The sequence below is a fragment of the Aquila chrysaetos genome, unplaced genomic scaffold, assembly GCF_900496995.4.
Source record: "Aquila chrysaetos chrysaetos unplaced genomic scaffold, bAquChr1.4, whole genome shotgun sequence".
Classification (NCBI taxonomy): domain Eukaryota; kingdom Metazoa; phylum Chordata; class Aves; order Accipitriformes; family Accipitridae; genus Aquila; species Aquila chrysaetos.
In genome coordinates this window covers 52849-62821 of record NW_024470406.1, presented here as the reverse complement: position 1 = coordinate 62821, position 9973 = coordinate 52849, and the positions used below count along the sequence as shown (strand labels likewise).

At 50.9% G+C, this 9973-nt stretch overlaps 4 long non-coding RNA genes across 5 annotated transcripts; all 4 read left to right on the top strand.

Annotated features, from left to right (window-relative positions):
• Nucleotides 1-1261: 1261 nt before the first annotated feature.
• Nucleotides 1262-6152, top strand: LOC121233143. Its single transcript, XR_005931941.1, has 3 exons — nt 1262-1392; nt 5681-5727; nt 5862-6152. It is a non-coding gene; the product is annotated as an uncharacterized LOC121233143 (long non-coding RNA).
• LOC121233142 lies at nt 1670-5561 on the top strand. Its single transcript, XR_005931940.1, has 4 exons — nt 1670-1680; nt 5055-5117; nt 5205-5257; nt 5355-5561. It is a non-coding gene; the product is annotated as an uncharacterized LOC121233142 (long non-coding RNA).
• On the top strand, nt 2670-3605 carry LOC115338412. Of its 2 annotated transcripts, XR_003922392.2 has the most exons (5): nt 2670-2971; nt 3061-3113; nt 3209-3273; nt 3362-3417; nt 3496-3605. It is a non-coding gene; the product is annotated as an uncharacterized LOC115338412 (long non-coding RNA). The 2 variants fall into 2 exon arrangements; XR_005931938.1 differs by lacking the exon at nt 3209-3273.
• A 992-nt stretch (nt 6153-7144) lies between the features above and the next one.
• On the top strand, nt 7145-7683 carry LOC121233144. Its single transcript, XR_005931942.1, has 3 exons — nt 7145-7210; nt 7298-7427; nt 7673-7683. It is a non-coding gene; the product is annotated as an uncharacterized LOC121233144 (long non-coding RNA).
• The last annotated feature ends 2290 nt before the right edge of the window (nt 7684-9973 follow it).

The window sequence follows — 9973 nt, the reverse complement described above, 5'->3', positions numbered from 1 at the left end:
GTGCTCCTGGGTTTCTCTGGTGTTGGTGCTCAGCTCTTTCTTGAGTCCTTTGCAGCTTTTGAGCTGGCCCAGCCCTTTGGGAAGAGGTATCTGTCTGAGGTAAGAGCTTCAGGGTTCAGCAGCATATGTGGTAGAAAGTAACACTTGTATGCAGCTTTTTTTTTCTCTCTTTCTTTTTTTCAGGTCAGTAATTTTGTTTTGAGTGTTCAGGGGTGGAAGACTGGTTTAATAGTATACATTGTTTGGGGTTTTTTTTTATTATTCTTGCTTTGTGTTTTCCTGGAATTCCCAACATTATTGAAAACAGAACCTTGTTTTTTTCACCGGTTCTGCTGTATACTGTGTAAGCTGCTGATATCTCTCTTAACAGGACTGATGGTGACATTGTTTAGCCGGGGTTAGGGTGAGTGTCTTGTATGCATCTGTATATGGAGTTTTAGCATTTCTGAAGAAAGCGGAAGGGCCGTGAGGCACAGTGCCTTTCAGGGTCTGAGATGCCTCGTTGCCTTTCCTCATTGCTCACAGAATGCCATGTTGTCCTTAGAACCTTTGCAGCTTGTGGCAGGCCCCTCGTAGATTACAAACCTTAGGACTTAACTTCATTTTGTGGGCACGTGGCAGAGCTCAGAGTCTCTGGGGAGTTGTAGGTTAGGAGGTGCCCCCAGAATTTGGCATGTGGCTCAGAAGAGCGGCTCCTGAGTAGCCACTGAAGGGGGTTCAGGGGTGCACATCGAGGGCAGGAGGTGTCAGGAAGCAGTGGGGTTCCTTTCCTGACAGTTGAGGAGAAGAAAAGGGGTTTCTAAAGTTTTGGGACTGGTGGGGAAAGGGAGGAGGGTTCACCAGGCTTTCTCAGATGAGTTTTGCAGTTGGGTTTGTATGTCATAGAATCATAGAATGGTTTGGGTTGGAAGGGACCATGAAGATCCTCTGGTTCCAACCCCCCCAGCAATGGGTAGGGACACCTTCCGGGAGATCAGGTTGCTCAAAGCCCCATCTGACCTGGCCTTGAATGCTTCCAGGGAGGGAGCATCCGCAGGTTCTCTGGGCAACCCGTTCCAGTGCCTTGCCACCTATAGTGAGAAACTTCTTCCTAACACCTAAACTAAATGTACTGTCTTTACGACTGAAGTCGTTACCGCCTTGTCCTATTGTTGTACTCCCTTGTAAAAAGTCCCTCTGCAGGTTTCTTATAGGTACCCTTTATGTACTGTGAAGTCTGCTATATGGTGCTCCTGCAGAGCTGCATGCCGACAAGCAGTCCTGAGAAGGTGAGGCGGTTGTTGGCCAGGTCAGTGTTGAATAGAAAAGTATTATGGGGCTGCTCGGTTAAGCATTTGCCTTCTGTTTTGGAGGCGCTGTGTGGGCTATCTTTGAATTGGATGAGCGTTTGAGGTGAGCTGTGGATTAGCGAGGAGGAGCGTGGGGCCAATGCCTCTCATGAGCGCCATGCTAATTTGGTGTGTCTTGGTACCATGAGTGACGACGGCTGCAGGGTCCGACTCTGCAATGAGCGTGTAAGTGTAATGCGGTGGCGCTTGTGAGGAGCGGGGGAGTTGGGGAAGTAGTTGGACGTTGGCCGGCAGGATGCTTACTCCTTTTTCTGGTTTGTTTTTGTTGTTTGTTTCATTGCAGATGTTGAAGACCAATGTGTCACCTTGAGGAACATCCAAGTTAGCCCATGTGGTTTTTGTGGAGGATAGATTCAGACCCATGTCCCTCTGAAAGCTAAGTTGAGGGACCAGGGCTGGGGAGAGGCTGGGAGGAAGGGACGAAGCTGGGAATTGCAGGGAGGGGTTTTAAAGTTAGCGCAGGAGAGAGGGCTGTCCAGGAGCAGTCCCCTTTAGGGCAGGCGAAGGGAGCGGGTCGCTTTTCAGCGTGAGACCAGCGTGGGCAGGGCAGTTCCAGCCTGTGTCTGTGGTGGTGCACAGTTTGTGTAGTCTGTCTTCTGTGCCTTAGACCTTCCTCGGGTCTCAATGTCCTTATTGCGCTTTGCGCCAGGGGAGCATGGCATGCCCTTTAGGCGCCATCCCTAGGGTCTCGAATGCCCTTACTCATCGGCACAGTGCCAATGGAGTGCTTCTTGCATTTGCAGCTCTAAAGCAGGATCGGATCGGTTCGGCAGGTTCCGGTCGGTCCTCTCTTGCGGCATTCTTCCGGGCTGTGTCGGCAGCTCTGCTCTCTAGCCATCCATTTTCTCGGACTGGGAGTTCTTCCCCGCATCTTGATGTTCTTAGGTCTTGATGACAGGCTTCTTGCACATCCATCATCTTGGTTTTGACTGGTGCTGTCTTGTAACAGGCTGTTACGTTAGACTCCTCGGGGTCTGCCGTACAGCCTCCTTGCCTCAGTATTTTGGACACTGTAGGTCATCTTGCCAGATAGCACCTCCCGTCTGGGAGTCATTCTTCTTGCTGAGAGTTTTCTCTCACTTTGAATCACCTTGTCTGTAGCTGTTCTGTGTTATGTTGGTCTGTGCACAGGTGTGTTTGGCTTGGAGCTGCTCTGCCCGGGGATGTAGAGTCAGGGGTAGCTGGAACAGCGATAAGAGTCTGTGGGTGAAATGTTGATTTGTCTTAATTGTTTAGGCAAGGGTTGTACAGTCATCTGGGATCGAGTAGGCATTGGTGGGCCTGTGTGGACAGCAACGTTGAGAGTTTTTTACAGGAAATGATTGTAGCCATGTGGCAGAGGTTGTTGAGGGGTGGTGAAGCGGATATCAGTCTCTAAGGTGTTGAGGCTTGCATGTGATGGGCTTAAAGTTTGGCCCTGGTTTTTTTTGTTTTGTTTTTTTTAAATGGCTGGCTGTAGCTGGAGTACTGGTATTCCTAGATGGAATCAAGATCTCTGGAGTTGTTAAGCTCTTGCTCTGCATCCAGGCTGACTCGTTCAATATGGTTTTTTTTTTCAGATGCGGAGAGACAAGATGCTGTGCCCAGAGCGACGGAGGAGGGGAGCGGAGTGCCGTAAGGAGGTGGGTCTGTGAGTGGAGTTCGGAGGGAAGATGCGGCCGGTGGCTCTATGACTAGCTCATAGGGGTTCTTTTTTTCTTTTATTCTGAAGGTGCGAAGCAAGGAACGACGTGGGCTATCGGCACCGGAGGTGACTCGGGCAAGGTGAGCCGTGAGTAATGGGTTGAAGCAATCATTTCTTTGGAGGTGTTGTATTGTTAGCAGAGTTGGAAGCATCCCTTGTCACTTGTGTTTTGCAGGTGGTACACAGGCTTTGATGTGGCAAGGCTGTCGATGGCAGAGGCAGGGCATGTGAGTGGCTGAGGTAAAGGAGTGGGAGCTGGGAATCAGTGCGGGCGGGCTGAGGTTTCGGGCGGTGTCTCAGCATGCGTCTTCTGCTTTGGTTTTTGCAGGTGGCACACGCAGCCTCGGAGGGGCGAAGCTGCAGGCTGATGAGCAGTCTGAGAAGGTGAGGTGGTTGTTGGCCGGGTAGGTGTTGAATAGCGAAGTGGCTGGTTAGTTAAACATTTACCTTTTTCTTTTGTAGGTGCTGTGTGGGCTACCTTTGGAATTGGATGAGCGTTTGAGGTGAGCTGTGGATTAGGGAGGAGGAGCATGAGGCCGGTGACTTCTCATGAGTGCCATGCTAATTTGGTGTATGTTAGGTATGATGAGCGATGATGGCCGCAGGGTGTGACTCTGGAATGTGCGGGTAAGTGTAACACTGTGGTGTGTGCGATTAAGTGGGGACTTGGGCAAGTAACTGGCATTGTCCAATGTGATGCTTACTCTTTTCTCTGGTTCTGTTGTTTGGGGTTTTTTTATTGCAGATGATGAAGACGTATGTGTTGCTTGGAGGACCATCCTGGTTTACCTTGTATGGGTTTTGCTGAGGATGGATTCGGACCCTCGGCCCTCTGAAAGTTAAGTTGAGGAAACCAGGCCTGTGGAGAGGCTGGGAGGGAGGCACAAAGTTGGGAATTGCTGGGAGGGGTTTTAAAGTTAGTGTAGGAGAGAGGGCTGCCCAGGAGCAGTGCCCTTTGGGCATGGGAAGGGAGCGGGTTGCTTTTCAGCACGAGACCAGCGTGTGCCAGGCAGGGCAGTTCCAGCTTCTGTCTGTGGTGATGTGTAGTTTTGTGTAGTCTGTCTTCTGCATCTTAGACCTTCCTCAGGTCTCGATGTACTTGCCGCTCTGTGCGCTCAGGGAGCCGTGGCATGTGCTTTGGGCAGTGTTCCTAGGGTCTTGAATGCCCGTACTTGTTGGCATGGTACCAATCAGGTGCTTCTTTTCTTGCGTTCAGACCTCTAAAGCGTGGATCGGTGTCAGCATTGTTCTGGCCCATTCTCTTTTGAGATGTTCTTCCAGGCCGCTTTGGTGGCTCTGCTCTCTAGCCTTGTGTCTTCTTTGACTGGGACTTCTTCCCTGCATCTTGATGTTCCTAGGTCTTGAGGACAGGCTTGTTAAGCATCCATCGTCTTGGTTTTGACAGTGCCATCATATAACAAGCCGTGACTTTTGACAAGTGTTCTTTGGGGCTGTTGTAGAGTCTCCTTGCCTCATTGCTTCAGACACTTCTAGGTCATCTTGCCGGAATGGTGACTGCTGTCTGGGAGTCATTCTTCTTGCTGAGAGTTTTCTCTCTCTTGAATCACCTTGTTGGTAGCGTTCTGTGTTGTGTGTGTTGTGTGCACGGGTGTGTTTGGCTTGGAGCTGCTCTGCCTGGGGATGTAGAGTCAGGGGTAGGTGGAACAGCAATAGGAGTCCTACGGGTGAAATCTTGATATGACTTAATCATTTAGGGCAAGGGTTGTACACTCATCTGGGATTGAGTAGCCATAGTCGGGCTGTGTGGACAGCTGTGCTGATAGTGTTTTAGGGAGATGATTTGAGCCGTGTGGCAGGGGCTGTTGAGGGGTAGTGAGGCAGATTTGAGTCTCTAAGGTGTTAAGTCTTGCATGTGATGGGCTCAAAGTTTGGCCCCTCTTTTTTTTAATGGCAGGCTGTAGTTGGACTCCAGATGGTCTTCCTAGATGGAATCAAGACCTCTGGAATTGTTAAGCTCTTGCTCTGCATCTTGGTGACTCGTTCAATATGTTTTTTTTCAGATGCAGAGGGACAAGTTGCGTGCCACAGAGCGACGGAGGAGGGGAGGGGAGCAGCGTAAGAAGGTGGGTCCGTGAGTGGAGTCGGAGGGAAGATGTGGCCGGTGGCTCTATGACTAGCTTATAGGGTTCTTTTTTTCTTTTATTCTGAAGGTACAAAGCAAGGAGCGAAGCGGGCCATCGGTACTGGAGGTGACTCGGGCAAGGTGAGCTGCGACTACTGGGTTAAAGGAACTGTTCCTTTGGAGGTGTCGTATTGTTGGCGAAAGTTGGAAGCATCCCTTGTTGTTTGTTTTTCTGCAGGCGGTACGCATGCCTTGACGTGGCAAGCTCTTGATGACAGAGCGGGGTGGTCGAGCGGCCAAGGTAAAGGAGAGCAAGTTGGGAATTGGTCCTGGGCAGGCTGAGGTTTTCAGGCGGTGTCTCAGCATGCGTCTTCTGCTTTGGTTTTTGCAGGTGGTGCACACAGCCTCAGAGGAGCCATGCCGCAGGCCAATGAGGAGTTTGAGAAGGTGAGGTGGTTGTTGGCTGGGTTGGTGTTGAATATCAAATACTACATGGTTGCTTGGTTAAGCAATTATCTTTGATTTTGCAGGCACTGTGCTCATTTTCTTGTCTTGCTGTCTCAGGTACCATGAGTGATGATGGCTGCAGGGTCTGACTCTGGAATGAGCGGGTAAGCATAACACTGTGGTGTGTGTGATTAAGCGGGGGGTTGGGAAAGTAGTTGGTGTTGGTGATGGGTTACTTCCTACCTCTTCTGATTTTGTTGGGTTTTTTGGTTGTTTTTTTTTTTTGACTTCACTGCAGATGATGAAGAGGAACCTGGTGGCTGCCGGATCATCCCAGTTAGCCCATGTGATTTTTGTGGAGGATGGATTCGTAGCCCTTGGCCCTCTGAAAGTTAAGTTGAGGGACCTGGGTTTGGGAGAGGCTGGGAGGGAGGGACACAGCTGGGAATTGCAGGGAGGGGTTTTAAAGTTAGAGTAGGAGGGCAGGGCTGTCCAGGAGAAGTCCTGTTTGGGCAGGTGAAGGGAGCGGGTTGCTTTTCAGCATGAGACCAACGTGTGCCGGGCAGGGCAGTTCCAGCCTTGTGTCTGTGGTGGTGTGTAGTTTGTGTAGTCTGTCTTCTGTGCCTTACATCTTCCTTGGGCTCTCAAAGCCACCGTCAGTCTTTGCGCTCAGGGAGCGCGACATGTGCTTTGGGCGCCATCCCTAGGGTCTTGAATGCCCTTAGTCATCGGCACCGTGCCAATCGGGTGCCTCTCTTCTTGTGCTCGGACTCTGAAGCGTGGATCGGTGCCAGAAGTTTCCCGCTGGTTCTCTTTTGCGGCGCTCTTCCGGGCTGCTTTGGCAGCTCCGCTCTCTAGCCGCGTGTTGCCTTGGACTGGGCGTTCTTCCCTGCATCTTGATGTTCCTAGGTCTTGATGGACAGGCTTCTTACGCATCCATCATCTTGGTTTTGACAGTACCGTCTTGTAACGGGCCGTTACTTGTGCCTCTTCTCTTTGAGGCTGTCGCAGAGCCTCCTCGCTTCGTGGTTTTGGACGCTGTAGGTCATCTTGCCGGATGGCACCTCCTGTCCGGGAGTCATTCTTGCTGAGAGTTTTCTTTCTCTTTGAGTCACCTTGTTGGTAGTGTTCTGTGTTGTGTGTTTTGTGTGCACGGGTGTGTTTGGCTTGGAGCTGCTCTGCCCGGGGATGTAGAGTCAGGGGTAGGTGGAACAGCAATAAGAGTCTATGGGTGAATGGTTGATTTGACTTAATTGTTTAGGCAAGGGTTGTACAGTTATCTGGGCTCTGGTAGCCATCGTGGGCTCTGTGGACAGCCACATTGGTAGTGTTTTACAGAGATGATTGGAGCTGTGTGGCATGGGCTGTTGAGGGGTGATGAAGCAGATTTGAGTCTCTAAGGTGTTAAGTCTTGCATGTGATGGCCTAAAGTTTGGTCTTTTTTTGTTTTTTTTTTGTTTTTTTTCTAAGATGGCAGGCTGTAGTTGGACTCCAGATGGTCTTCCTAGATGGAATCGAGACCTCTGGAATTGTTAAGCTCTTGCTCTGCATCTTGGTGACTCAGTTCAATATGTTTTTTTTAAGATGCAGAGGGATAAGTTGCGTGCCACAGAGCGACGGAGGAGGGGAGGGGAGCAGCGTAAGAAGGTGGGTGTCGTGAGTGGAGTCAGAGGGAAGATGTGGCCGGTGGCTCTATGACTAGCTTATAGGGTTCTTTTTTTTTTTTTTTTGAAGGTACGAAGCAAGGAGCGAAGCGGGCCATCGGTACTGGAGGTGACTCGGGCAAGGTGAGTCGTGACTACTGGGTTAAAGGAACGTTTCCTTTGGAAGTGTTGTATTGTTGGCAAAGTTGGAAGCATCCCTTGTCATTTGTTTTTTGCAGGCGGTACGCATGCCTTGATGTGGCAAGCTCTTGATGACTGAGTAGGGTGGTCGAGTGGCCATGGTAAAGAAGAGTAAGTTGGGAATCAGTCCGGGCAGGCTGAGGTTTCAAGCAACCTCTCAGCACATATCTTCTGCTTTGGTTTTTGCAGGTGGCGCACACAGCCTCGGAGGGATGAAGCTGCAGGCCGATGAGCAGTCTGAGAAGGTGAGGTGGTTGTGGGCCAGGTTGGTGTTTGATATCAAAGTATTATGTGGTTGCCCGGTTAAGCATTTACCTTTTGTTTTGCAGGCGCTGTGCGGGCCACCTTTGGAATGGGATGAGCATTTGAGGTGAGCTGTGGCTTAGGGAGGAGGAGCGTGGGGCTGGTGACTTCTCGCGAGCGCTATGCTAATTTTGTGTGTTGCTGTCTCTAGGTACTATGAGAGATGATGGCTGCAGGGTCGACTCTGGAATGAGCAGGTAAGCATAACACTGTGGTGTGTGTGATTAAGCTGGGGGGGTTGGGTAAGTAGTTGGTGTTAGGCTGATGGGTTACTTAATGCCTCTTCTGATTTTGTTGCTGTGGTTTTTTTGGTTTTTTTTGTCTTCACTGCAGATGATGAAGAGGAACCTGGCGGACTGCTGGATCATCCCAGTTAGCCCATGTGATTTTTGCGGAGGATGGACTTCGTAGCCTTGGCCCTCTGAAAGTTAAGTTGAGGGACCCGGGCTTTGGGAGAGGCTGGGAGGGAGGGACAGAGCTGGGAATTGCTAGGGAGGGGTTTTAAAGTTAGAGTAGGAGGGCAGGGCTGTCCAGGAGCAGTCCTGTTTGGGCAGATGAAGGGAGCGGGTTGCTTTTCAGCACGAGACCAGCGTGTGCCGGGCAGGGCAGTTCCAGCCTGTGTCTGTGGTGGTGTGTAGTTTGTGTAGTCTGTCTTCTATGCCTTAGATCTTCCTTGGCTCTCAACGCCATCGTCAGTCTTTGCGCTCAGGGAGCGGACATGCGCTTTGGGCCTGTCCCTAGGGTCTTGAATGCCCTTAGTCATCGGCACCGTGCCAATCGGGTGCCTCTCTTCTTGCGCTCGGAGCTCTGAAGCGTGGATCGGTGCCGGAAGGTTCCCGCTGGTTCTCTTTTGCGGCGCTCTTCCGGGCTGCTTTGGCAGCTCCTGCTCTCTAGCCGCTGTGTTGCCTTGGACTGGGCGTTCTTCCCTGCATCTTGATGTTCCTAGGTCTTGATGACAGGCTTCTTACGCATCCATCATTCTTGGTTTTGACAGTGCCGTCTTGTAACGGGCCTGTTACTTGTGCCTCTTCTCCTTTGGAGGCTGTCGCAGAGCCTCCTCGCTTCGTGGTTTTGGACGCTGTAGGTCATCTTGCGGATGGCACCTCCCTGTCCTGGGAGTCATTCTTCTTGCTGAGAGTTTTCTCTCTCTTTGAGTCACCCTTGTTGGTAGTGTTCTGTGTTGTGTGTTTTGTGTGCACGGGTGTGTTTGGCTTGGAGCTGCTCTGTCCCGGGGATGTATGGTCAGGGGTAGGTGGAACAGCGATAAGAGTCTGTGGGTGAAATGTTGATTTGCCTTAATTTCTTTAGGCAAGGGTTGTACAGTTATCTGGGCTCTAGTAGCCATCGGTGGGCTCTGTGGACAGCCACATCGATAGTGTTTTACGGAGACAATGGAGCTGTGTGGCATGGGCTGTTGAGGGGTAATGAAGCTATTTGAGTCTCTAAGGTGTTAAGTCTTGCACTGTGATGGGCCTAAAGTTTGGCCCCTTTCTTTTCTTTTCTAAGATGGCAGGCTGTAGTTGGACTCCAGATGGTCTTCCTAGATGGAATCGAGACCTCTGGAATTGTTAAGCTCTTGCTCTGCATCTTGGTGACTCGTTCAATATGTTTTTTTTTCAAAGAGGGACAAGTTGTGTGCCACAGAGCAACGGAGGAGGGGAGCAGAGCAGCGTAAGAAGGTGGGTGTGAGAGTGGAGTCAGAGGGAAGATGTGGCCGGTGGCTCATGACTAGCTTATAGGGTTCTCTTTTTCTTTTATTCTGAAGGTACAAAGCAGAGCGCAGCGGGCCATCGGTTAGTGGAGGTGACCTCGGGCAAGGTTGAGCTGCGACTACTGGGTTAAAGGAACTGTTCCTTGGAGGTGTCGTATTGTTGGCGAAGTGGAAGCATCCCTCGTCGTTTGTTTTTCTGTCAGGCGAGTTACGCCTGCCTTGACGTGGCAAGCTCTGATGACCAGAGCGGGGGTGGTCGAGCGGCCCAAGCCAAGGTAAAGTAAGAGTAAGTTGGGAATCGGTCTGGGCAGGCTGAGGTTTCAAGGCGGTACCTTCAGGCATGCGTTCTTCTGACTTTGGTTTTTTTTGCAAGGTGGTGCACAACAGCCTCAGAGGAGTGCCATGCCGACAGGGCCGATGAGCAAGTCTGATAAGGTGAGGTGGTTGTGGCTTGGTTGGCTGTTGACTATCCTAAGTATAGGCTGGTTTTGCTTGGTTTAAGGTTTACCTTTTGTTTTTTTGCAGGCTGCTGTGCGGGCCACCTTTGGAATG